The following is a 27,717-nucleotide window of genomic DNA, read 5'->3' as shown; positions in this document are numbered from 1 at the left end:
TGGAAACTTCACACTGGACTTCAAGCATCTTGCAGTGTGTGCCTCTCCATTCTTCCTCCATATTCGGGGTCCTTGTGCCTCTCCATTCTTCCTCCATACTCGGGGTCCTTGTGCCTCTCCATTCTTCCTCCATACTCGGGGTCCTTGGGCCTCTCCATTCTTCCTCCATACTCGGGGTCCTTGTGCCTCTCCATTCTTCCTCCATACTCGGGGTCCTTGTGCCTCTCCATTCTTCCTCTATACTCGAGGTCCTTGGGCCTCTCCATTCTTCCTCCATACTCTGGGTCCTTGTGCCTCTCCATTCTTCCTCCATACTCGGGATCCTTGTGCCTCTCCATTCTTCCTCTATACTTGAGGTCCTTGGGCCTCTCCATTCTTCCTCCATACTCGGGCTCCTTGTGCCCCTCCATTCTTCCTCCATACTCAGGGTCCTTGGGCCTCTCCATTCTTCCTCCATACTCGGGGTCCTTGGGCCTCTCCATTCTTCCTCCATACTCGGGGTCCTTGTGCCTCTCCATTCTTCCTCCATACTCGGGATCCTTGTGCCTCTCCATTCTTCCTCTATACTCGAGGTCCTTGGGCCTCTCCATTCTTCCTCCATACTCTGGGTCCTTGTGCCTCTCCATTCTTCCTCCATACTCGGGATCCTTGTGCCTCTCCATTCTTCCTCTATACTTGAGGTCCTTGGGCCTCTCCATTCTTCCTCCATACTCGGGCTCCTTGTGCCCCTCCATTCTTCCTCCATACTCAGGGTCCTTGGGCCTCTCCATTCTTCCTCCATACTCGGGGTCCTTGGGCCTCTCCATTCTTCCTCCATACTCGGGGTCCTTGTGCCTCTCCATTCTTCCTCCATACACGGGGTCCTTGTGCCTCTCCATTCTTCCTCCATACTCGGGGTCCTTGTGCCCCTCCATTCTTCCTCCATACACGGGGTCCTTGTGCCTCTCCATTCTTCCTCCATACACGGGGTCCTTGTGCCTCTCCATTCTTCCTCCATACTCGGGGTCCTTGTGCCCCTCCATTCTTCCTCCATACTCAGGGTCCTTGGGCCTCTCCATTCTTCCTCCATACTCGGGGTCCTTGGGCCTCTCCATTCTTCCTCCATACTCGGGGTCCTTGTGCCTCTCCATTCTTCCTCCATACTCGGGATCCTTGTGCCTCTCCATTCTTCCTCTATACTTGAGGTCCTTGGGCCTCTCCATTCTTCCTCCATACTCGGGCTCCTTGTGCCCCTCCATTCTTCCTCCATACTCAGGGTCCTTGGGCCTCTCCATTCTTCCTCCATACTCGGGGTCCTTGGGCCTCTCCATTCTTCCTCCATACTCGGGGTCCTTGTGCCTCTCCATTCTTCCTCCATACACGGGGTCCTTGTGCCTCTCCATTCTTCCTCCATACACGGGGTCCTTGTGCCCCTCCATTCTTCCTCCATACACGGGGTCCTTGTGCCTCTCCATTCTTCCTCCATACACGGGGTCCTTGTGCCTCTCCATTCTTCCTCCATACTCGGGCTCCTTGTGCCCCTCCATTCTTCCTCCATACTCGGGGTCCTTGGGCCTCTCCATTCTTCCTCCATACTCGGGGTCCTTGGGCCTCTCCATTCTTCCTCCATACTCGGGGTCCTTGTGCCTCTCCATTCTTCCTCCATACTCGGGGTCCTTGTTCCTCTCCATTCTTCCTCCATACTCGGGGTCCTTGGGCCTCTCCATTCTTCCTCCATACTCGGGGTCCCTGGTTTTCAAATGAGATGTAAAACTTGCTCTCATCAGAAAAGAGGACTTTGGACCACTGAGGACAGACCAGGTCTGTTTTTCTTTAACCCAGGTAAGACGCTTCTGATGTTGTTTGTTGTTCAGGAGCGGCTTGACAAGAGGAATACGACATTTGAAGCCCATGTCCAGGATCCGTCTGTGTGTGGTGGCTCTTGATGCACTGACTCCAGCCTCAGTCCACTCCTTGTGAAAGTCCCCAACACTTTTGAATGGCCTTTTCCTGACAATCCTCTCCAGGCTGCGGTCATCCCTGCTGCTTGTGCACCTTTTTCTTCCACACTTTTCCCTTCCACATAACTTTCTATCAATGTGCTTTGATACAGCAATTTGGGAACATCCAACTTCGTCTGCAATTCCCTTTTGAGGCTTTCCCTCCTTATGGAGGGTGTCAGTGATGGTGTCAGGTCAGCAGTCTTTCCCATGATTGTGATTCCTACTGAACCAGACTGAGAGACCATTTAAAGGCTCAGGAACCCTTTGCAGGTGTTATGGCTTAATGAGCTGATTAGAGTGGGACACTTTGAGCCGAGATTATTCCACCTTTTCACAATATTCTCATTTTCTGAGATTGTGGATTTGGGGTTTTCATGAGCTGTAAGCCATAATCATCACAATGATGACAAATCACGGCTTGAACTATCTTGCTTTGCATGTGATGAGTCTATCTCATATATTAGTTTCACCTTTTAAGTGACATTACTGAAATAAATGAACTTTTGCACCATATTCTCATTTTTCGAGTTTCACCTGTATACTGGGAGTTCTGTATGGAGGGGTTAAACTCTGGGGCAGATCTGTACTGGGACAGACATTGCGGCTGTTGGTTGAAATTTGCACTGGGGCAGCACAGTGGCTAAATGGTTAGCACTTCCACCTGGCAATACTAGGATTGTTGGTTCAAATCCCAGCGATAGCACCACCTGCCTGGAGTTTGTATGTTCTCCCTATGTGCATTTACCCCAAAGACATGCTGGGAGGTTAATTGGAACCTGTCTAAATTGGCCCTAATATGTGTATGTATGTGATTTAAGGACCTTCATATTATATACCCCTTGAGGGTTAGGGACTGATGTGAATGTACTATATATATGTGTAAGGTGCTGCGTAAATTGACGGTGCTATATAAGTACCTGAAATAAAAATAAGGACTTGGGGGGAGGGGTGATTTGTACTGTAGGGGATATGGACTTGGGGGGGGGGGGTGAATTGAACTGGGAGGAGGGGTAATTCTGGGTATATTCTGTACAGTGACATGAGCAGTACACATGTCTAGCACCATTTGGTCACACCTATAGTTTTATGTGAGGGGGGGTTATTGGAAAATGAATATGATGTACATGAATATGTATTCTTGCTGTTATCGGCTCAGAAGTTATGAAGCACATTTAGGTTTGGACTCTTCCAGGTGGAGATGGTCGGCCAGGAATGTGGATTGTGTTGTCTGACATTGAATGGGAGTCATCTAATGTGAGGTGGCCAAGAGATGAAACTCAACACCAGAAAGGGCGCAGTGGCCAAGTGGTAAGGCGTTGGTCTCGTAAACCAAAGATCATGGGTTCAATCCCCATCTGCAACTCCCTCCTCACTGGCCTACCCAAGTGCAGGCTCTCCCTGCTCCAGACCATCCTGAACTCAGCTGCCAGACTCATCCACCTCCACCACCCCCCTCTGCCTATCCCTCCACTGGCTCCCGATTGCCCAACACATCAAATTTAAACTCCTAACCCTGACCTACAAAGCCATTCACAACACTGCCCCTGACTACCTCACCAACCTGATCACCAAGTACCACCCTACCCGTACCCTTTGCTCCTTACAGGACCTCCTTCTATCCTGCTCCCTGGTCTCCTCCTCCCATGCACGACTGCAGGACTTCTCCAGGTCCTCCCCCATCCTCTGGAACTCACTGCCCCAATTCATCAGACTGTCCCCTTCCCTATTCACATTCAGGCGCTCCCTGAAAACCCACCTCTTCAGGGAAGCCTACCCCACCCTCACCTAACGGCCATCCTCCCTCATTCCTCCCACCCCTCACTCCCCTCAGCCACCTCCTACTGTACCACTACCCCCTCCCTCCTAGATTGTAAGCTCGTAAGAGTAGGGCCCTCGTACGTTGTTTGTTGTTGTTGTACTGTTTCATGTATTGTCCCCCCTATTGTACAGCGCTGAGCAAACCCTTTGGCGCTATATAAACTCGTAGTAATAATAATCTGTGCCTGGTTCTGTAATCCCCAAACTTATGTACTGAGTTCTCTCAACATTTGTGAGAAAACTGGAGAAGCCTCACTTATAGTTATGAGGACATAAGAATGAACACATCCAGAGCCACCATCAACCGCCTGGACTGAGATGCCGGCTCAGAAATGTCAAAATCTTGTCAAGTCTGGTACCGGAGCCAGGTCTTGCCTGTATTCACAAATGTCTGACACAGATTGGCTTCACATTGTTGATTTTCACAATATACAGTCTGATCATTGGAAGGGAGGAGACTGAAGTAAAGGTTCCTCCTGCCTGCAGCAGACTGATGTCACCTCAGCCTAGGCAATGTCACAGGCTCAAGCACAAGGACCACTTGTGAAAAATGTACTGTTGTATATTGTGAGATGTCAGAATATTTCTAACATGCAAATTTGTAAAGTTTGATTTTGTTCAGATTGATCACGGTGACAGCCAATCACAAGCTATCACAGCAATCATGTGATCAGCAGCAATGTCTGCTGACTTCTGATGATTAGTATGAGACCAGGAGCTGTCACAGCTGTGTACTGACAAAACTCTGGAGCACATATATGTAGCACCTTAAAGGGAGTGTGAGCTCGGTGTCAAATTCTGAGGAAAACTTCCTTCGACTAGTCACAGCTTCCCTTCTCTGACACACAGTCCCTGTTGGAGTGCTAGCCAGAAGCTCCAGTTGTACCATCCCAGACCCTAGATGAACTGCTCTTCACCCAGCAATCTGGAGACTTTCTTCCTGAGCAGTGGATCTGGATCCTGTCTCTTTAAATAGGGTGTACAGTCAGTAGTAGTGGGCTAATCTGATTTCCCACCAGAGTGCTCCTTCCCCTATATGATCCTGTCCTGTACCGTTGTCAAATGGCTGCTCCTACCAGGCCTATCAGCTAGACTGCTCCTCCCCTGCCATACAGGTGGTCCTCTCTCAGGGGATGAGTGACGTTTCCTCCTTTCCTGCTCCAGGCTCGCAGGCAGGCCCCATCCCAGCAGGCCTCCAGCCTCACATCTTCCTGCTTCTCCTTCTTCCACCCCCACCACACCCCCAACTACTGAGCAGACTCCAACACTTTTTAAGGGAGTCCAGCTCCTTGCCAAGCCTCCTGTTGGGGATTGGCTGAGGTCCCTCAAAGGTGCAGCCAGCTACTGCTCAGATCCACCCACTGCCTCCAAAGCCCTCCTCCAAAATCCTCAGAGCAGGGGGAAATTCCAGAGGGGCTGGCCTGCAGAATCTCTCAGCCCTGACCACAAATTTGACCCCTCTGGCTATTATACCTGGACTGCTATTCAGCTCCTGTCGAACCATTTTGGATCTAGCTCCCCCTAGTATAACTAGGAGGGTGCTACATAAGTACAGTAGTCTGGACTGATACAACACAAACCAGTTCCCAGAATAGGAGAAGGTTGGAGCCATCTTTGATTCAGTGCCATCGTCTACTTCCTGGACTGAAGTGACACAATCATGAAACTCCAAGTGCCTGTGCAGTACTTAGCTGCCCCCCCCCCCAAAAAAAAAATACAACTTGTGTTCATTCCTACAGGGTGACCAAAAACTATCTGCCACTGGTACGAATATCAGATACAACTTTTGTGTTTTCTTACAGGGTGGCATAAGCAGCAGGTCCTATAGGGGGCGCAGTGGCCAAGTGGTAAGGCATTGGTCTCGTAAACCAAAGATCGTGGGTTCAATCCCCATCTGTGCCTGGTTCTGTAATCTGTTCTGTTTTGACCTCATGAGGACAAGGGGGCGCTCTTTACTTCTGGAGGAAAATAAATGTAATCTCCAAACACGGAAAGGTTTCTTCACAGTAAGAGCTGTGAGAATGTGGAATAGACTCCCTCCAGAGTTGGTTGTGGCCAGCTCAGTGGATTGCTGTAGGAAAGTCCTGGATTCTTTCTTGGATACACAGAATATAACTGGATAGAACATTTATAGGGAAAGTTGATCCAGGGAATATCCGATTGCCTCTCGGGGGATCAGGAAGGAATGTTTCCTCTGCAGGAGCAAATTGGGTTCATGCTTTGCTGGGTTTTTTGCCTTCCTCTGGATCAACTGTGGGTGTAGGATTATAACTTTTCTTTTTTTCTATGGTTAAACTGGATGGACTTTTGTCTTTTTTCAGCCAGACTAACTATGTAACTATGTAACTATATATGTACTGAGAAGGGAAATTAAACTTCACTTATGGTTCTGATTACATGTTTTCCCCTTAATAAGAAGGAAATTCATTCAGCCTAACAAAACACATATTATTTATCAAAATAGAGAAAGCTGGAGCCATCTTTGTTACCGCATCATCTAGAATCACAGTCTACTTCTACTGTTGGCTCGGAGGTGACACAATCATGTAAATTCTGATGCCTGTGCAGTTCTTGACTGTGTTCACAAAAGTCTGCCACAGATCAGCCTCTCACCTTGTGATTTGCTACAAAGTTACTATGTACAGTCTGATCACTGGAGGGGAGGAGACTGAGATAATGGTTCCTCCTGTTTGCATCAGCCTGATGGTATCATCTCAGCCTAGGCCAAGTCACTGAACTGGAGCATACGGTGTCATGTATTGTGAGATGTCAGGAGTTTATTGATACAGATTTGTATCATTATTGGAAGTCCTACTTCCATTATAAATACTTCCATGTTACTTACCCTAGGGGAGGAAGTGTGTTAGGACTACAGAGCACCCCCCCTCTTTTCCATAACATAGGTGGAGGTGTTTTATAGTCTACAGAGATAACTGATAAGAATGCAGCACAGAGAATATCAGAGTATAAGATTTCTGGCAAAAAGGAGCAGATAATAAAAGTTCATTGTTCGGGTATACATACCCACCACCCTCTGACAACAAACATGACCGTTCCCTAATCCTGAGCCACCCATAGACTAGTAAACCCAAATTAAACCAAAATTAAAAATAATCACCAGACCTATTAAAGAAGAAATCCGGGCAAAATTAGTATTTTCCCATGCAGTGGAGCTGTGCCAGCACTGCATGGGTTAAATGTTTGTTTTTGTCTAGGGGCTCAGAAAGCAAAGATATACTTACCTAATCCTCCAACCAGTCCTTGCAGCTCCTACCCTCTTGCGCGCTAGTGGTCTTGTGAATGGGCTGCTCCTGACGTCATCATGCCCATAGACCAGTTCCAGACTGGAGGACAGTAGGAACAGTCCACAGGTGGACGTGGGCGTGCATGGTTTTCCAGAGGATCAGAGGAATGGGTGTGAAAGAATTCACTTTGGGTGGGGGGCCCATGGAACCCAGCTCACTTTTGAGAGGTGGGGAGACCCCTGTCTCCGCTCCCCATATCCCTATTATGTGTAAGTCACCCTGTGCCTGTTAGGGGTACAGGGTGATCTGTCCTAATATTTTGGTGGGGGTTGTGGATTGTTTAATGCCATGTGGTTGCATCCCATTGTTCTATTGTGTCTCTTGTTTGGGAGCAAACTATTATGGGATGTATGTGTTTATGGGTATTGGCTTGGTGGGGGGTGTCTCCAGCAGCCCTTCCTCCTGATGGGCCTGTCTGTTGGTGTGTCTCTTGTTACTAAAGGTAGATTGTCCCGCCCTGTGTCATTGTGCAGGGAGGGGGGGTTGTTCCCTTGAATGTATATATCTTGTATCTGTGTTAAAATAACCTAGTCTATTTCCAGGTTTACTTCAGGACTGGTGTCGTCTAGTCTTGTATGGTCAGCGGTGGTGTCTGTGGTCGGTGTTCGGTCAGGGAAGAGGTAGTCTAACGGAAGTACCCAAGTGCAGTCTGGGGTCCGGTTCCGTTACAATGGGTAAGTACAACTTTTCACAAATCTGGGCAAAATTATTACATTCCCATGCAGTGGGGCTGTGCCAGCACTGCATGGGTTAAATGCTCGTTTTTGTCTAGGGGCTCAGAAAGCAAAGATATACTTACCTAATTGGCCGATCCTCAGCATGCAAGACCGGTCCCTGCTGCTCCTACCCCCCCCCCCCCGTAAGCTACCGTAAGCTAGGGGTCTTTTGAATGGGCTGCTCTTGACGTCACCACGCCCCTAGGCCAGCTCCAGATGGGAGGACAGTAGGAACAGCCACCAATGGACGTGGGGGAGTGTGGTTTTGCAGAGGACCTGAGGAATGGGTAAGTACAGCTTATTACTTTCCTATGCAGTGGAGCTCTGCCAGCACTGCATGGGTCAAATGCTTGTTTTTGTCTAGGGGCTCAGAAAGCAAAGATATACTTATCTAATTGGCCAATCCACAGAGAACAAGACCTGTCCCTGCTGCTCCTGCCCTCCACCCCCCCCCCATACTCTAGGGGTCTTGTGAACGGGCTGTTCCGGACATGAAGACAGCCGGTACAGTCCACCGCTGGACGTGGGAGAATGAGGTTTTCTGGAAGATCAGAGGAATGGGTAAGTGCAGCTTTTACCTGAGCCCCTAGACAAAATGAGCACCTAACCCATGCAGTGCTGGCACAGCTCCACTGCATTGGAAAATAACATTCCTAACTGGAGTTCTGCTTTAAGTCGATACTTACCTGACCAGGCCAGTGTTGTATTGGCACCAAATCATTGTGGTGTGTAAGCGTAGTTGTCAGACTGCAGCAATATCCATCGTCCTTCCAGAAGATTGACCCAATGGTGAGGACAACAGGAACCTCGAGCAGCAGTTCTCCATCACGACATTCTTATCCAGGAGTCATACCATGACTCTGCACAACAGAAGACCTGCCATATCCCGGCTGAACCTCATCCAGAGTCAACTTCTCCTGCCACATGGTAGGTCCATGATGTGCACCCAGGACAGTGTGCCAAACTAACAGGCTTCCCTTCACTTCCCAATCCAACAAGATTACCAGGTGAACGAAGGCCAGGCGGCCATACATCTCATATCAGTGTTACTCTTGTAGAAGAAGCCAGTAGACAAAGTAATATTCCCATGGAGCACCTCACTGCTTTGCATGCCAACTCTGTTCCCACTTTTGAAGCAGTTTGGGAACCGTGGGATCCTTTCAGTTCCGACTTGTCTACTCAATTGTCTGAAAATGATGGCTATTTCACTGCTATATGTTGACATTGTATGTATCTATGTACCTCTCATCGATGAGCCTATTTCTCTGTTCCTTTGCTGCTCTGTGTTTGTTGCAGGGGCGGACTGACCATTTGGAAACTCGGGCACTGCTCGAGGGCCCGGGGTCAGTAGGGGGCCCCATGAGATGCTCCTGGTACCTTTTTCATAGGCTTTTTTGAGTTTGGACAAGGACAAGGCCCCATGATCCCCTATTGCCCGGGGGCCCCATGAGTTGTCAGTCCGCCCCTGGTTTGTTGTATCGTGTTTCTATGCAACTCTGTTATAAACGTTTGTAAAATCAATAAAAAGTACATTATAAAAAAACAAAACAAAAAGTAATAAAGTAATATTCCAACAAATGAGTAGGCTACATGACATTATTCTTCTGGTGATCCAAACTCCATAAAAGAAGTGTAAATACAAAGAAAACGAAGAGATGGAAGGAACAGGTTTCTGCCCCCGAGATTCCCCATAGGACCTTCCCTTTGCCTCCAATCAGTGACTCTGAGCCCCGCCCCTGAGGTTCCAGGTACAAAGCAGAGGAGGACTACAACTGGTCATAGATGACTTGTTCAGGGTGACATAACACCTCCTCTCTTATAGAGAAGGCAGTGACTAAGTGGTAAGGCATTGGTCTTGTGATCAAAAAATCATGAGATCAATCTCCATCTGTGCCTCTTTTTATATTCCTTTCCCTAAGTTACTGAGTACTTTAGCCGCCTCCCACCCGCCATATAAGGAAATGACGGGCGCAAGGCGGTTCTCTCATTCTGGGAGGAGGTCATATGACGTCCTCTCACTCCAAGCGTGCGCGGCTCCGGGGGAACGCGGCGATCGGTGGTGCGCTGTGCCCCTCGGACACAGCGGATCACCGATCAATGGAAGAGCAAGGGGTTAAACATTTGTGATAAATTAGTGAACCACATAAACATCACTTATGGTTCTGATGACAATTACAAGAAAATTAGTTCAGACTGATGAGACACATTTCATTTGCCGGAATAGCACAGAACATTGTACCAACTAATAAACTTCCCTTCACTTCCCAATCCAACAAGATTACCAGGTGAGCAAAGGCCACAGGACATAGAAACTCCACTCTTTTAGAGGATGTAGTGGCAAAGTGGTAAGACATTGGCCTTGTCAACCAAGGATCATGGGTTCAATCCCCAAGATTACCAGGTGAGTCAAGGCCAGACAGCCATAAATCTCATATCAGTGTTCTCCTTGTATAAGACGCCAGTAGACAAAGTAATATTCCAACAAACAAGGGGTAATTATTTCCCCTTGCCTCCAATTATTGACTCTGAGCCCTGCCCCTGCAGTGACAGGTACACAGCAGAGGTGGACCCAAACTGGTCATAGATGACTCATTCAGGGTGACATAAAACATACTCTCTTATAGAGGACATGGTGGCCAAGTGATAAGGCATTAGTCTTGTCAACAAAAGAACATGGGTTCAATCCCCAAGGTGAATAAAGGCCAGACAGCCATAAATCTCATCGCCAAGTCTTCTTCTTGTAGAAGAAGCCAGTAGACAAAGTAATATTCCAACAAACAAGGGATCTTTATGACATTATTCTTCTGGTGATCCAATCTCCATAAAAGAAGCCTGTATAACATGTAAATTTGCTGTCCCCTCAAAATAACTCAACACACCGCCATTAATGTCTAAACCGCCATCAACAAAAGTGACTCCACCCCTAAGTGACAAGGTCCAAATTAGGCCCAATTAGCCATTTTCCCTCTCCGGTGTCATGTGACTCGTTAGTGTTACAAGGTCTCAGGTGTGAATGGGGAGCGGGGGGGGGGGTTACATTTGGTGTTATCGCTCTCACTCTCTCATACTGGTCACTGGAAGTTCAACATGGCACCTCATGGCAAAGAATTCTCTGAGGATCTGAAAAAAAGAATTGTTGCTCTACATAAAGATGGCCGAGGCTATAAGAAGATTGCCGAGACCCTGAGCTGCAGCACGGTGGCCAAGACCATACAGTGGTGTAACAGGACAGAGAGGGAGGTGTGGGGAATGTGAGGGATCTAATGTGAAGTGGTTTTGGTGCACACTGTTTTTGCACTTAGGATCTTTTTCAGCACTGCAAAATTATACAAAAAAATCAAAGAGATGTAAGGTTCAAATATCAAATATAACTTGCATGCATTCGCATAGGGTGACACAAAAGTCTCTGCCCTACGAAAGGTGCAGTGGTCATGTGTTAAAGTGTTGATCTTGTAAACTGGATATCAACGGTTCAGTTTATTTAAAGTGCAGTTATGATTTTTAGTTTAAGAAGAGTTGTTTCATATTCTAATTATTAGTGGTGAAAAATCAGATTTGGTAGCTGTGACATGAAAATGTCACAAAAATACAACAAAAAGTCCAAATACAACTTGTGTACGTTCTCAGAGTTTGACATTAAGGATTTTGCTCCAATAGAGGGTGCAGTGGCCAAGTGGTAAGGCATTGGTCTCGTAAACCAAAGATCATGGGTTCAATCCCCGTCTGTGCCTTATATATTAATCTTCCACCTAATGTACCAAGTACTATAAAGATTTGGAAAAACTAAGTGAGCCACATACACATGACTAAAGTTTTAGTGGAACTAATGGAATTAGTTCAGACTAACAAAGCAAAATTGTCAGAATAGGAGAATCCTGGAGCCATCTTTGGTGTGGCATCACCCAGAGTCCCCATCTTCTTCCTTGCCCAAGATACCTCCCCGGCCTGCAGCAGACTGATGGCAGCATCTCAGCCGAGGCAAAGTCACCAACCGGATCACAAAGATGGCTTGTAGAGCTTTTCTGAAAAATGATAACTCTTGTCATATATTGTGATTATTTTATCAACAATTTGAGTCAAAAACTGCTTTCTTGTTTCTTCTATTGCCTGAATTGTGATCATTTGCAGCTAAATTAATTTTTCATTTATTTTTTACTTTTTAATTATTTCAATGATTTGACATCACCTGGTGTTCTCTCTCTCTCTATCTGATTCTCTTTTTGCCTCATATTGGTAAAAATGTAATTAATTCATTTTCACTTATTTATATCTCTGTATAGATGGATATTTGATCCCTATTATATCCTCTACAATGGCGCAGACACATACAGTTGGAAGAAAAAGTATGTGAACCCCTTGGGATTCCGTGGAGTTTTGCATGAATTGGGCATAAAATGTGCTCTGAACGTCATCTAAGTCACAACAATAGAAGAACACAGTCTGCTGAACATAATACTACACAAACATTAGATGTTGCCATGGTTTAATTGCACATAACATGTAAACATTCACAGTGCAGGGAGGAAAAATTATGTGAACCTTTGGACTTAATAACTGGTTGACCCTCCTTTGGCAGCAATAACCTCAACCAAACGTTTCCTGTAGTTGCAGATCAGACCTGCACAACAATCTGGAGTCATTTTGGACCACTAGCATGTGCCAGAGATTTCTGTAGGCCTTTAGCTGACACTCTGGGATTCTTCTTTACCTCATGCAGCATTCTGCGCTGTGCTCTTGCACTCATTTTTACAGGACGACCATGCCTAGGGAGAGTAGCAACAGTGCTAAACTTTCTCCATTTGTATACAGTCTGTCTTACCGTGGACACATGAACATCAAGGCTTTTGGAGATACTTTTGTAACCCTTTCCAGCTTCATGCAAGTCAACAATTCTTGATGGTAGGTCTTCTGAGAGCTCTTTTCTGCGAGGCATGGTTCACATCAGACAGAGCTTCTTGAAACCAGTAAACCCAGAACAGGTGTGTGTTTTTTAAGGGAAGGACAGCTGTCAGCAACACATCCAATATCATCACACTGATTGGAGTCAAGGTTGGCTCACTCCTGGCTCCAATTAGCTCTGGGAGAAGTCATTAAGCTAGGGCCTCACATACTTTTTCCTCCCTGCACTGTGAATGTTTACATGTTATGTGCAATTAAATCATGGCATCATCTAATGTTTGTGTAGTATTATGTTCAGCAGACTGTGTTCTTCTATTGTTGTGACTTAGATGACGTTCAGAGCACATTTTATGCCCAATTCATGCAAAACTCCACGTAATCCCAAGGGGTTCACATACTTTTTCTTGCAACTGTAGGCCGACTAAGTTCTTTGATATGCATCTTGATATGCGGTGGAAGCTCTGCGAGCCTGACATCCATGGTGAGCCGGCGTGTTCTTTATTACCTTTGATGATTATGTTCATCATGTGGATGGATGTCATAACTCCGTTGTTTATGTCTATTCTTTTTGATATATTGTAGACTGTATTGTGGTTGAAGCTTTTCTCTCTCTTCCCTGAAGAAGCCCTTGTTGAGGGCGAAACAAATAGCGAGGGCAACGTTAAACCTGAACTAAAGTATCACAAACATTTATAGAACTCAGTATTTTATGCTGGGGATTACACCCATGATCTTCGGTTTAACAAGCCCAATGCCTTACCACTTGGCCACTGCGCCCTCTGCAAGATAAATACTTTTATCTTTAAATTCTGAGAAATCACGAGTTGTATTTGGTGTCGGTATTCTTGTGGTATTATCTCATCACTGTGGTAAAAATGCTGAAATGACCCCACTAATGATAGAAAACCAAACAAACATTCTTAAACTAAACATTTTAAATAAATTCTCCTGGTGTATAGCCAGCCTAAGGCACAAACCTTCCCTCTCTCAGACAGTATAGTGCTGACACACAGCCCTCCGATCTATCCCATTCCCTCATCAGCCACCAATCCTCCACTAACAGCCTTCGATCCCCCTCCAAGAGTGTCCTATCCTCCTACAACAGCCTCCTATACTCCTCCAACAGCGTCCTATTCTCCAACAGTCTTCTAACCTCCAACCACCCACTGATACTCCTCTAACAGTCTCCTATCCTCCAACAACCTCCTATCCTCCTCCAACAGCTGTCAAATCTTTCTCCAACTGACTCCTATTCTCCAACAGTCTTCTAACTTCCAACAACCCACTGATACTCCTCTAACAGCCTCCTATCCTCCTCCAACAGCCATCAAATCTTTCTCCAACTGCCTCCTATTCTCCAACAGTCTTCTAACTTCAAAAGTCACTGATTCTCCTCCAACAGTCTCCTATCGTCCTCCAGCAGTCTCCTATCCTTCTCCAACAGCCTCCTATCCTCCTCCAACAGCCACCCAGTCTTTCTCCAACAGCCTTCTATCCTCTTCAAACAGCCACTAAATCTTCTCCAACAGCCTCCTATTCTCCAACAGTCTTCTAACCTTCAACAGCCACTGATCCTCCTCCACCAACAGCCTCTGATCCTCCTCCAACAGTCTCCTATTCTCTTCCAACAGTCTCCTATCCTTCTCCAACAACCTCCTATTCCCCTCCAACTGCCGCCTGTCCTCCTTCAACAGTCTCATATCCTCCTCTAGCAGTCTCATATCCTCCACCAGCAGTCTCTTATCCTTCTCCAACAGCTTCCTATTATCCTCTAACAGCCACTAATCCTTCTCCAACAGTCTCCTATCCTTCTCCAACAGCCTCCTATTCTCCTCCAACAACCACCGATTCTCTGGAACAGTCTCCTATCCTCCCCTAACATCTACCTATCCTCCTTCAACAGCATCCTATCATTCTCCAGCAGCTACCTATCCTCTTCCAACAGCCACGGATCCTCCTCCAACAGTCTCCAATCCTCTTCAAACAGTACAGTCTTCTATTCTCCTACAACTGCCTCCTACACTCCTTCAACAACGTCCTATTCACCAACAGTCTTCTAACCTCCAGCAACCCACTGATCCTCCTCCAGCAGTCTCCTATCCTCTAACAGCCTCCTATCCTTCTCCAACAGCCATCAAATCTTTCTCCAACTGCCTCCTATTCTCCAACAGACTTCTAACCTTCAACAGCATCTGATCCTCCTCCTCCAACAGCCTCTGATCCTCCTCCAACAGTCTCCTATTCTCCTCCAACAGTCTCCTATCCTTCTCCAACAACCTCCTATTCCCTTCCAACAGCTGCCTGTCCTCCTCCAACAGTTTCATATTGTCAGGGATGCGGGTGTGACCAGAAGTGTGTGGACTGACACAGGGAAACGCAGGCTTCAGATATAGTAAATAATATAATTTATTGAGACTAACAATACAAACATAAACGCAGTGCACCAAACCCCAAGCTAACACAAATACATACAACAAGGTGAAACAAACCCAAACCTAAACTGATATAGATACACAGGTACATACACATATAGAGCACAACGTAGTCAGGCAGGCCGGGTCGATAAGGTAGGTACAGGAGGAGCAGGCGGAGAGATTGGTCGGGGTCACAAGCCAGGGATCAAACAGGAGAAGTCAGCAGAGGTCAGGATCAGGCAGGGTCGGCAACAAGTCAGGCAGAAACAGGAATGCAGGTTACAAGGTACAGGGGCCCATGGAAAAACACACACCAAGGCACAGACTGCAGGTCTGGCCATCCCTTAAATACACCTGCAATCAGCCCCAGGTGATGGCTAATTGCCGAAGTGAACCTCTGGTTGTTGAGAGCACCCACTGGCCAGCCCTGGTATTGCAGCCCACAAGGCAGGTGAGTCCCACCACTATTGGCAAGTCCATTCCTGACACATATCCTCCTCCAGCAGTCTCCTATCCTCCTCCAGCAGTCTCATATCCTTCACCAACAGCCTCCTGTTCTCCTCTAACAGCCACTGATCCCTCTTCAACAGTCTCCTATCCTTCTTCAATAGCCTCCTATTCTCCTCCAACAACCACCAATTTTCTGGAACAGTCTCCTATCCTCTTCTAACATCTACCTATCCTCCTTCAACAGCATCCAATCATTCTCCAGCAGTTACCTATCCTCTTCCAACAGCCATCGATCCTCCTCCAACAGTCTGCAATCCTCCTCCAACAGTACAGTCTTCTATTCTCCTCCAACAGTCTCCAATCCTCCTCCAACAGTACAGTCTTCTATTCTCCTCCAACAGTCTCCAATTTTCCTCCAGCAGTACAGTCTCCTATTTTGCTCAACCAGCATCCTATCCTCCTTTAACAGCCACTAAATCTTTCTCCAACAACCTCCTATTCTCCAACAGTCTTCTAACCTTCAGCAGCCACTGATCCTCCTCCAACAGCCACTGATCCTCCTCCAACAGTCTCCTATCCTTCTCCAACAGCCTCCTATTCCCCTCCAACAGCCGCCTGTCCTCCTCCAACAGTCTCCAATCCTCCTCCAACAGTCTCCTATTCTCTTCCAACAGTCTCCTATCCTCCTCCAATAGCATCCTATCCACTATCTATTCTAATTCAACAGCCGCTTATCTGAATTAATACATTCCTGACCTATTCTTGTGCTCCAGTTCAGTGACTTTTCCTAGGCTTAGAAGATGTTATTTGTCTGCTGAGGTCTCCCTACCCCCCAGGTATCAGAGTGTATATTGTAAAAAGTCATAAGGTGAGAGGCTGAAGCAGGGGCTGATCTGTATCAGACATTTGTGCACACAGTAAAAAACTGCAGAGACATGATTGTGTCATCATTAAGCCGACATCTCGGGAAGTAGTCGGGGGCACCTAAACCAACCAAATTTTGATCCATCTATGGCCAGCTGAACTAAGATGAGCCAAGTGAGGACTGCACTGAACATCCCAACCAACACTATAGTGGTGTACTACAAACGAGCAACAGATCACACTCGGAACAGCCAGCTGACTGGTTGTTACAGCAGGATAGGCAGCTGTTGTAAATTGGAGGAAGATAGATGGATGTTGGAGTGGGATCGGTCAGGCACGCATACAAGCACATGGGGTCCATACACGTCTTTTAATTCAATCCTCTGTAGGTCGATCATTTTCATCACATGATGGGACATCCTTACATTCCTCACACATCCCCCGTCCACGTCAGTATAGAGATCCAGCAGGAGATTCCTCCCCATTGAGGTCTGATGGGATTTCAAACTCTTCCGTTCATTTTTTTGAGCCGTGTATATATAATAGATGTAAAACTTTATAAATCTGCATGAATAAAGTCCAGACACGTTAGCTTGGGGAGATGATAATCAGGCACAGATGGGGATTGAACCCATGACATTTGGCTCAGAAGACCAATGCCTTACCACTTGGCCACTGTGCCCTACACATGATAGGTGTTTTGATGGCAGCCTATGAGAATGTACTTATACATATGACAATACAAAATCAATTTTCCGTCTATTGTGCAATTTGTTTTGTTTTGCAGTGCTAAAAAAAGAATCTAAGTGCAACAACAGTGTGTACCTACACCATTTATATGATATCACTCACATTCTTCACACCTCCCTCTCCACATAGATAGAATAAAAGTTAGGCACACACCAGTTACACCTATTATCCTTCATTGAAACTATCCTGCTGCTGGCCATCCTTGACATCCTTGAACAGCTCTTTGGTCTTTGCCATGGTGGAGAGTTTGGAATCTGATGGTTTGATTGCTCCTGTGGACAGGTGTCTTTTATACAGGGAACAAAATAGGATTAGCAGCACTCCCTTTAAGAGACTGCTTCTAATCTCAGCTTGTTACCTATATGAAAGACACCTGGTAGCCAGAAATCCTGCTGAATGATAGAGGATCAAATCCTTCTTTCCCTCATGAACATGCAGATCAGTCATCATTTGTTAGACGCATTTCTGCTGAATTTGTTGTTGTATTCTGTCTCTCAGTGTTACAATACACCGAACATTTGATTTTTAGACCGATCATTTCTTTGTGAGTGGGTAATAGGTGTAACTGGTGTATGCCCAACTTTTATTTCATCTAGAGAGGGAGGTGCAGAGAATGTGAGGGATCTAATGTGAAGTGGTTTTGGTGCACACTGTTTTTGCACTTAGGATCTTTTTCAGCACTGCAAAGTTATAAAAAAAATCAAAGAGATGTAAGGTTCAAATATAACTTTCATGCATTCTCAAAGGGTGACACAAAAGTCTCTCCCCTACAAAAAGTGTGGTAGTCATGTGTGAAGGTGTTGGTCTTGTAAACCAGATATCAAGGGTTCAGTATATTTAAAATGCAGTTATGATTTTTAGTTTAAGAAGGGGTGTTTCATATTCTAATTATTAGCGGCGTAAAATCAGATTTGGTAGCAGTGACACGAAGATGTCACAAAAATACAACAAAAAGTCCAAATACACCTTGTGTGCGTTCTCAGAGTTTGACATGAACGCTCATCCCTAACAGAGGGCACCGTGGCCAAGTGGTAAGGCGTTGGTCTCGTAAACCAAAGATCATGGGTTCGATCCCCATCTGTGCCTGGTTCTAATTAATGTACTGTGTTTTGGAAAGAGTCAGTGAGCTGCATAAACAAGACTAAGGTTATATCAACATGGAATTAGCTCAGACAAAACAATAATTGCCACAACAGGAGAATCCTGGAGCCATCTTTGGTGTGGCATCACCCAGAGTCCCCATCTTCTTCCTTGCCCAAGATACCTCCCCGGCCTGCAGCAGACTGATGGCAGCATCTCAGCCGAGGCAAAGTCACCGAACCGGATCACAAAGATGGCTTGTAGAGCTTTTCTGAAAAATGATAACTCTTGTCATATATTGTGATTATTTTATCAACAATTTGAGTCAAAAACTGCTTTCTTGTTTCTTCTATTGCCTGAATTGTGATCATTTGCAGCTAAATTAATTTTTCATTTATTTTTTACTTTTTAATTATTTCAATGATGTGACATCACCTGGTGTTCTCTCTCTCTCTATCTGATTCTCTTTTTGCCTCATATTGGTAAAAATTTAATTAATTGATTTTCACTTATTTATACCTCTGTGTAGATGGATATTTGATCCCTATTATATCCTCTACAATGGCGCGGACGCATAGACCGACTAAGTTCTTTGATATGCATCTTGATATGCGGTAGAAGCTCCGTCAGCCTGACATCCGGGGTGAGCCGGCGTGTTCTTTTATACTTTTGATGATTATGTTCATCGTGTGGATGGATGTCATAACTCCGTTGTTTATGTCTATTCTTTTTGATATATTGTAGACTGTATTGTGGTTGAAGCTTTTCTCTCTCTTCCCTGAAGAAGCCCTTGTTGGGCGAAACATGTAGGGAGTCACTGCAACAATACAGCCAAGCTTCAATTTTTGTTTTTACAGTATTGTAATTATTTACTCTTTTTCTTTCCCTTTTTTTGTAAGATTGCATAAAATTTATTGTGGTTTTTAAATCTGTTCATCATTCTCATGTTGCACCCTGAAAATCCCACACTATCTAGTTCAACCTTTTTGAAATTTCAGGGATGTGGTGCGATTTATATATCCTGTCACTCACTCGCCACTTCCAGGGGCGGACTGACCATTTGGAAACTCAGGCACTTCCCGAGGGCCCGGGTCAGTAAGGGGCCCCATGAGATGCCCCTGGTACCTTTTTCATAGGCTTTTTTGAGTTTGGGCAAGGACACAGGGGCCCCATGACCCCCTATTGCCCGGGGGCCCATGAGTTGTCAGTCCTCCCCTGGCCATTTCTTGACAATTTTGTGATTATTTTAGTTGGGTTGCCGAGGTTATGGGCGGCTCAGGATTAAGGGACAGTCATGTTTATTGTCAGAGGTTGGTGGGTGGGGTGTTAGTAAACCCTAACAATGAACTTTTATTATTTTCTCCTTTTTTGCCAGAAATCTTATGAGCTGATAACCCTCTGGGCTCTCTGCCCATGCTGCATTCTTAGCAGTTACACTGTTACCAACTATCTCTGTAGACTACAAAACACCTCCCCCTATGTTATGGAAAGGAGGAAGGGTGCTTTCGTAGTCCTAAGACACTTCTTCTCCTGAGGAAAAAAGGGTGGACGTATTCAGGGGTGTCTCTAGGGTTGGTGACACCCCCTCCGATGATCCCCGCAGAACAGATCAGATCTGCGGATTGAGCATAATGGATCGGACTCCGATCCATTATCCTCCCCAATCCACAGATCTGATCCATCCTGCGGGGATCGTCGGCTTTCTTTACAAATTACCTTTTTGTGGAGCGGGTCCTGGTGTCACCCCGTATAGGTTGCATGCCGACGATCCCCGCAGGATGAATTGGATCTGCGGATTGAGCATAATGGATCACAGTCCGATCCAGTATCCTCCCCAATCCGCAGATTCGATCCATCCTGCAGGGATCGTCGGCTTTCTTTAAAACTTACCTTTTCATGAAGAGGGTCTGGTGCAGGGGCGGACTGACAACTCATGGGGCCCCCCGGGATCATGGGGCCCCTGTGTCCTTGCCCAAACTCAAAAAAGCCTATGAAAAAGGTACCAGGGGCATCTCATGGGGCCCCCTACTGACCCTGGGCCCTCAGGCAGTGCCCAAGTTTCCAAATGGTCAGTCCGCCCCTGGTCCGGTGTCACCCCGTATAGGTTGCATGCCGACGATCCCCGCAGGATGGTTTGGATCTGCGGATTGAGTATAATGGATTGGAGTCCGATCCACTATCCTCCCCAATCCGCAGATCCGATCCATCCTGCAGGGATCATCGGCTTTCTTTACAACTTATCTTTTCATGGAGCAGGTACGGTGTCACCCAGTGCAGTAGGTGTCACCCAGTGCGGCACGCACCCCCCGCACCTTCCTCGGGATGCCACTGGACGTATTTATAATGGAAGTAGAACTTTCAGTAACTATCCAAATCGGCATCAATAAACTCCTGACATCTCACAATGAACAGCAACAATTGTTTTTTTTCAGAATAGCTTTACAAGCTCCAGTCCAGTGACTTTGCCTAGACTGTGATTACGCCATCAGTCTGCTGCAGGCAGGAGGAACCTTTTCCTCAGTCTCCTCTCCCCCAGTGATCAGGCTCTACATTGTAACAATGTCAAAAAGTGAGAGGATGCAGCAGAGGCTGATCTGTGTCAGACTTTTGTGAACACAGCTACCTCAATGCACCATCGCAGTTGTGGAAGTAGAAGGCGACTCTGGATGATAGTGCTACAAATATGACGCCGACCTTCTCCTTTTCTGACAAATAGCAAAGGGAGTGTTAAACATGAATTTTCTGGGAACTATGAAGGAGATTATATGTTTCACTAAAGTATCAAACACAATTATAGTGCTCAGTACATAACATTGGGGATTACAGAACCAGATGGGGATTGAACCCATGATCTTTGGTTTACGAGACCAAAGCCTCACCACTTGGCCACTGTGCCCTCTGCAAGACAACTATTTTTATCTTTACATTCTGAGAAATCGCGAGTTGTATTTGGTGTCGGTATTCTTGTGTTATTATCTCATCACTGTAATAAAAAATGCTGAAATGACCCCACTAATGATAGAAAACCAAACGAACATTCTTAAACTAAACATTTTAAATAAATTCTCCTGGTGTATAGCCAGCCTAAGGCACAAACCTTCCCTCTCTCAGACAGTATAGTGCTGACACACAGCCCTCCGATCTATCCCATTCCCAGCCACCGATTGTCCCTCACCAGCCACCAATCCTCCACTAACAGCCACCAATCCTCCACTAACAGCCACAGATCCCCCTCCAAGAATGTCCTATCCTCCTAAATCAGCCGTCAAATATTTCTCCAACTGCCTCCTATTCTCCAACAGTCTTCTAACCTTCAACAGCCTCCTATCCTCCTCCAACAGCCTCCTATTTCCCTTCACAGCCACTGATCCTCCTCAACAGTCTCCTATCCTCCAACAGTCTCCTATCCTCCTACAACCGCCTTCTATCTTCCTACAACAGCCACTGATCGTCCTCCAACAGTCTCTTATCCTCCTCCAGCAGTCTCCTATCCTTCTCCAACAGCCTCCTATTTCCCTTCACAGCCACTGATCCTCCTCCAACAGTCTCCTATCCTTTTCCAACAGCATCCTATCCTCCTACAACTGCCTCCTATCTTCCTACAACAGCCACTGATCCTCCTCCAACAGTCTCTTATCCTCCTCCAACAGCCTCCTATCCTCCTACAACAGTCTCCTATTTCCCTTCACAGCCACTGATCCTCCTCCAACAGTCTCCTATCCTTCTCCAAAAGCCTCGTATTCCCCTTCATCAGCCACTGATCCTCCTCCAACAGTCTCTTATCCTTCTCCAACAGCCTCCTATCCTTCTTGAACAGCCTCCTATCCTCCTCCAACAGCCACTAATTCTTTCTCCAACAACCTTCTATTCTCCAACAGTCTTCTAACCAACAGCCACTGATCCTCCTCCAACAGTCTCCTATCCTACTCCAACAGCCTCCTATTCCCCCTCAACAGCCACTGATCCTCCTCCAACAGTCTTCTATCCTCCTCCAACAGTCTCCTATCCTTCTCCAACAGCCACCTATCCTCCTCCAACAGTCTCCTATCCTCCTCCAGCAGTCTCATATCCTCCTCCAATTGTCTCCTATCCTTCTCCAACAGTCTCCTATCCTTCTCCAATAGTCTCCTATCCTCCTCCAACAGTCTCCTATCCTTCTCCAATAGCCTCCTATTCTCCTCCAACAGCAACAGATCCTCCTCCAAAAGTCTATCCTTCTCCAACAGCCTCCTATTCTCCTCCAACAACCACCGATCCTCTGCAACAGTCACTATCCTCCTCCAACATCTTCCAACATCTATGCTTAACAGCATCCTATCATCCACCAGCAGCTACCTATCCTCTTCCAACAGTCTCCAGTCCTCCTCCAACAGTACAGTCTCCTATCCTCCTCCAACAGTCTCCAGTCCTCCTCCAACAGTACAGTCTCCTATCCTCCTCCAACAGTCTCCAGTCCTCCTCCAACAGTACAGTCTCCTATCCTCCTCCAACAGTCTCCAGTCCTCCTCCAACAGTACAGTCTCCTATCCTCCTCCAACAGTCTCCAGTCCTCCTCCAACAGTACAGTCTCCTATCCTCCTCCAACAGTCTCCAGTCCTCCTCCAATAGTTTCCAGTCCTCCTCCAATAGTCTCCAGTCCTCCTCCAATAGTCTCCTATTCTCCTCCAATAGCATCCTATCCACCATCTATTCTAATTCAACAGCTGCCTATCTGGATGAATACATTCCTGACATCTCTCAACATTCAACAGCAATTTCAGAAAAGCTCCAGACCTATTCTTGTGCTCCAGTTCAGTGACTTTTCCTAGGCTTAGATGTTATCTGTCCTCTGAGGTCTCCCTTCCCCCCAGTGATCAGACTATACATTGTAAAAAGTCATAAGGTGAGAGGCTGAAGCAGGGGCTGATCTGTATCAGACATTTGTGCACACAGTAAAAAACTGCACAGACATGATTGTGGCATCGCTAAGCCGACATCTTGGGAAGTAGTCGGGGGCACCTAAACCAACCAAATTTTGATCCATCTATGGCCAGCTGAACTAAGATGATCCAAGTGAGGACTGCACTGAACAGCCCAACCAACACTATAGTGGTGTACTACAAACAAGCCACAGATCAGACTCGGAACAGCCAGCTGACTGGTTGTTACAGCAGGATAGGCAGCTGTTGTAGAGGATAGGCGACCCTTGGAGGAAGATAGGTGGATGCTGGAGTGGGATCGGTCAGACATGCATACAAGCATGTGGGGGCCACACAGACTACTGAGGGCCATTTTGAGTTGCTGCAATGACATTTCAAAATGGACTCGCCTGCTGCATCATTTCTTCACTTTGATTTTCGGGGTGTCTCTGAATTCAGTCCTCTGTAGGTCGATCATTTCCATCCAACGATGGGGCGTCCCCCCCCCCATCACCCATCCCCCGTCCATGTCAGTATAGAGATCCAGCAGGAGATTCCTCCCCATTGGGATCTGATGGGTTGTCAGAGTCTTCCGTTCATTTTTTTGAGCCGTGTATATATAATGGAAGTAAAACAAATCTGCATGAATAAAATACAGAGTAAATTTATCACCAACGTTTATAGTACTCAGTACATGAGATCCGGGATTACAGAGCCAGGCACAGATGGGGATTGAACCCATGATCTTTGGCTGACGAGACCAACGCCTTACCACTTGGCCACTGCGCCCTACACATGAGAGGTGATTTGATGTCAGCCTATGAGAATGCACTTGTACATATGACAATACAATATCATTCTTCTGTTTATTGTGCAATTATTTTTGTTTTGCAGCGCTGAAAAAGAATCTAAAACCGGCCACACATGGGTCAAATGCCGAAAGAAAATCTCCCACCCTAACCCCTCAATATGGCCCCCCCCCTCCCAGCCTGACCCCTCAGGACAGACCCCCCCCCCTCCCAGCCTAACCCCTCAGGAAACACCCCCCCCTCCCAGCCTAACCCTTAAGGACCGACTCCCCCCCACTAGACTAACCCCTCAGGACAGACCCCCACTACCAGCCTAACCCCCCTCAGGACAGACCCCCCTCCCAGCCTAACCCCTCAGGACAGTCCCCCCCTACCAGCCTAACCCCTCAGGGCAGACCCCACCTCCCAGCCTGACCCCTCAGGACAGACCCCCCTCCCATCTTAGTGATGATTCCCCCCACCCCCCTGAGAATAACCCTTCAGTGCAGACTCCCTCCAGTTAATTGCTCATTACAGACACCCCCCACCAATCTGACCCCAGGCTGAGATGATGCCATCTGCTGCAGTCAGGGGGAACCATTAAACAGCATAAACTCTCCAGCGCTCCAGGGATCAAATGCCAAAGGAAAGCCGGGGGAACCAGGACCAAAATCACCTACGGATAGCCTTTCAGAGATGCTGCCCTCCTCAGATAGGGAACTCAACAACTGAAAAATGAGCAAACAGGAGACACAAACCCCGAGTGCATTACCCAAGGTGTATGAAAAGTAAAGAGGATGAAAACATACTCCCAAACATGGCATGAATGTAAAGCTTTGTAGAACGGTATTGTGATGGGAGTGACTTTGGGTGGGGAGTCCATGGAACACAAATCACTTTGGAGAGGTGGGGAGACCCCTGTCTCAGCTCCCCATATCCCTATTATGTGTAAGTCACCCTGTGCCTGTTAGGGGTACAGGGTGATCTGTTCTAATATTGGGGGGACTTTGTCTCAGACTGTGTAGACATGTTTAGGAGATAGGTGGGTGGGGGTTGTTGATTGTTTAATGTCATGTGGCTGCATCCCATTGTTCTATTGTGTGTCTGGCTTGGGAGAAAACTATTATGGGATGTATGTGTTTATGTGTATTAGATTAGTGGGGGGGTGTTTCCAGCAGCCCTCCCTCCTGATGGGACTGTCTGCTGGTGTGAAGTTTGAATACCTGTGTGTCACTTGTTACTAAATATAGATTGGCCCTTTTTGTGTCATTATGCAGGGAGGGGGGATTGTCCCCGGAGTGAATATATATCTTGTATCTGTTTTCAGATAAAGTAGTCTACTTCCTGGTTTACTTCAAGATTGGTGTCGTCTAGTCTTGTATGGTCGGCTGTGGTGTCTGTTGTCGGTGTTCGGACGGGGAAGCAGTATTCTAACGGAAGTACTCAAGCACAGTCTGGGTTGGTTCCATTGCAGGTAGAGACGGACATGACAGTGGCGGGTGTCTGACTGTCAGTATGGTCGGCTTACTGACGCGTTTCGGGGACGAGTCCCTTTCCTCAGAGCTGGTAGACCATGTAATTGGAAGAAAAATGTTTCATCCTAACCATAAATCATGTTTATCCGGGTCACTGATCACCAATGTGTATAGTACTCAGTACATGAGATCCGGGATTACAGAACCAGGCACAGATGGGGATTGAACCCATGATCTTTGGTTTACGAGACCAACGCCTTACCACTTGGCCACTGCGCCCCCTATAGGAGAAGCTGTTTTATGTCACACTCTGAGAACGCACACAAGTGGTATCTGATCTTTGTATTTAGTGGTATTCTCTCATGATTGGTTGGATACAAATGCCGATTATCCCCACTAATGATTAGATCATCCAACAAACCTTCTTATAACTACAAATATTCACTAAATTCTACTGGTGTATGGCCAGCCTTATACAGAAAACTTCTGATTCATGCCATTGATTGTGTACATTTGTGTTGATAGCTGTGATTGGTCACAGTGATCACATAATACAGACTGGGCCAATTACAGCCTATCTGTACCATGTGATTAGTTGTGGCCAATCACAGCTAATCACAAACATACACACGGAATTAATTGACTTCATTCAGTAACAATACTTCCTTGTAGAAGTGAATTTCCTTCCTATAAGCAGTCATCAGTAGTAGTACAATGTAACTATGGTAACGGGATATTGCTCTGCTCAGAGTGTTAACAAAATGTAAAAAAAAAAGAAAAAAAGGATAGAATTGTTTTACATCCTGTCACCAGTCAGTGTCCCGGATCACGCCATACTAGTCATATGATGACGCCGTACATCACTGGTGACGGTATGCACAAAAAAGTGAAAATTTAGTTTTTTAATATTCCAAAAAAATTGTGGCAAAAAAAACAACTTCAAGAAAGCTCTCCATGCCTCTTACATTGTGAGCCCTAACCTGACATAGGCTGGATGACATACATGTACCCCCTCCAGCCTGATTGTGCCCCCCGTCCATGGAGGGTGTACTGGGGGCCGGTGATAATTGTGTACCTGAAGTTGTGTTATGGTCACTGCAACCCAAATGTTCCCTTTTATGAACATGATTATCAGGTTCCCTAGTCTATCACAAATGTTCATAATACTCAGTACATGAGATCCGGGATTACAGAACCAGGCACAGACGGCGATTGAACCCATGATCTTTGGTTTACGAGACCAACGCCTCACCACTTGGCCACTGCGCCCTCTATAGGAGAGATGGTAGTATGTCACCCTGTGAGATTGCACACAATTTGACATTTGTACTTTGTGCGTCTGCCAATACAGTTGGAGCCCCCCTTTAAATCTGAAGCCACCTTCAAATCAGATGCCCCCTTTAACTGAGTCTTCTCATCCCATCAGAGCCCCCCCAGTGATCAGATTGTACAGTGTAAGTTACAAGGTGAGAGGCTGCAGCCGAGGCTGATCTGTGTCAGACATCTGTGAACAGAGATAAGAATTGAACAGGCACCAGGGTTTACACAATTGTGCCATCTCCGAGCCCCCATCTCAGTGCCGGGCGTCTCTGGGTGTTGCCTAAACAAAAATGGCTCCTATTTGCCTATTGTGGCCCTTGGTATATATTGTATCTGTCTGAACTAATGTCCTTGCTGGATGGAAATACTCGTCAGGTTACCTGTAAGGGCTGTTCACATAGAAACATGTATTACAATGCAGGAAATCTCACACAATGCTGGGGGTCCATGTAAGGGGCAAAGGAATACAAATCTTCTGTTCTCAATAGATCTGCATTGGGTTGAGGAGCATTTATGTGCAAAATGTAACAATTGTCTTCTATGAGTCCTTGTAGTGACCTGCGTTCTCTTCTCCCCCCCAGCCTAACCCATCAGGAAAGACCCCCCCCAGCCTGACCCCTCAGGACATACCCCCCCTCCCAGCCTAACCCCTCAGGACAGACCCCCCCTCCCAGCCTAACCCCTCAGGACAGACCCCCCCCCCAGCCTAACCCCTCAGGACAGACCCCCCCCCCAGCCTAACCCCTCAGGACAGACACCTGCTCCCAGCCTAACCCCTCAGGACAGACCCCCCCCCCCCCTCCCAGCCTAACCCCTCAGGACAGATCCCCCCTCCCAGCCTGACCCCTCAGGATAGACCCCCCCTCCCAGCCTAACCCCTCAGGACAGACCCCCCCTCCCAGCCTAACCCCTCAGGACAGACCCCCCCCAGCCTAACCCCTCAGGACAGCCCCCCCTC

At 46.7% G+C, this 27,717-nt stretch overlaps 9 non-coding genes across 9 annotated transcripts; 4 read left to right on the top strand and 5 right to left on the bottom strand.

Annotated features, from left to right (window-relative positions):
• Positions 1-3,274: 3,274 nt before the first annotated feature.
• TRNAT-CGU (transfer RNA threonine (anticodon CGU)) lies at positions 3,275-3,345 on the top strand. Its single transcript has one exon. It is a non-coding gene; the product is annotated as a tRNA-Thr (tRNA).
• A 2,285-nt stretch (positions 3,346-5,630) lies between these two features.
• Positions 5,631-5,702, top strand: TRNAT-CGU (transfer RNA threonine (anticodon CGU)). Its single transcript has one exon. It is a non-coding gene; the product is annotated as a tRNA-Thr (tRNA).
• Positions 5,703-11,480: 5,778 nt separating this feature from the next.
• TRNAT-CGU (transfer RNA threonine (anticodon CGU)) lies at positions 11,481-11,552 on the top strand. The gene has a single exon. It is a non-coding gene; the product is annotated as a tRNA-Thr (tRNA).
• Positions 11,553-17,058: 5,506 nt separating this feature from the next.
• On the bottom strand, positions 17,059-17,130 carry TRNAR-UCU (transfer RNA arginine (anticodon UCU)). The gene has a single exon. It is a non-coding gene; the product is annotated as a tRNA-Arg (tRNA).
• A 1,082-nt stretch (positions 17,131-18,212) lies between these two features.
• Positions 18,213-18,284, top strand: TRNAT-CGU (transfer RNA threonine (anticodon CGU)). Its single transcript has one exon. It is a non-coding gene; the product is annotated as a tRNA-Thr (tRNA).
• A 2,818-nt stretch (positions 18,285-21,102) lies between these two features.
• TRNAT-CGU (transfer RNA threonine (anticodon CGU)) lies at positions 21,103-21,175 on the bottom strand. Its single transcript has one exon. It is a non-coding gene; the product is annotated as a tRNA-Thr (tRNA).
• Positions 21,176-23,893: 2,718 nt separating this feature from the next.
• Positions 23,894-23,965, bottom strand: TRNAT-CGU (transfer RNA threonine (anticodon CGU)). The gene has a single exon. It is a non-coding gene; the product is annotated as a tRNA-Thr (tRNA).
• A 1,681-nt stretch (positions 23,966-25,646) lies between these two features.
• TRNAT-CGU (transfer RNA threonine (anticodon CGU)) lies at positions 25,647-25,718 on the bottom strand. The gene has a single exon. It is a non-coding gene; the product is annotated as a tRNA-Thr (tRNA).
• A 918-nt stretch (positions 25,719-26,636) lies between these two features.
• Positions 26,637-26,708, bottom strand: TRNAT-CGU (transfer RNA threonine (anticodon CGU)). Its single transcript has one exon. It is a non-coding gene; the product is annotated as a tRNA-Thr (tRNA).
• Positions 26,709-27,717: the final 1,009 nt, after the last annotated feature.

Source organism: Staurois parvus, unplaced genomic scaffold (assembly GCF_062004578.1).
Source record: "Staurois parvus isolate SC_StPar_1 unplaced genomic scaffold, SC_StPar_1.0 ptg001478l, whole genome shotgun sequence".
Lineage (NCBI taxonomy): Eukaryota > Metazoa > Chordata > Amphibia > Anura > Ranidae > Staurois > Staurois parvus.
The sequence above is the reverse complement of the archived record's forward strand: the minus strand, read 5'-3'. Positions and strand labels throughout refer to the sequence as shown.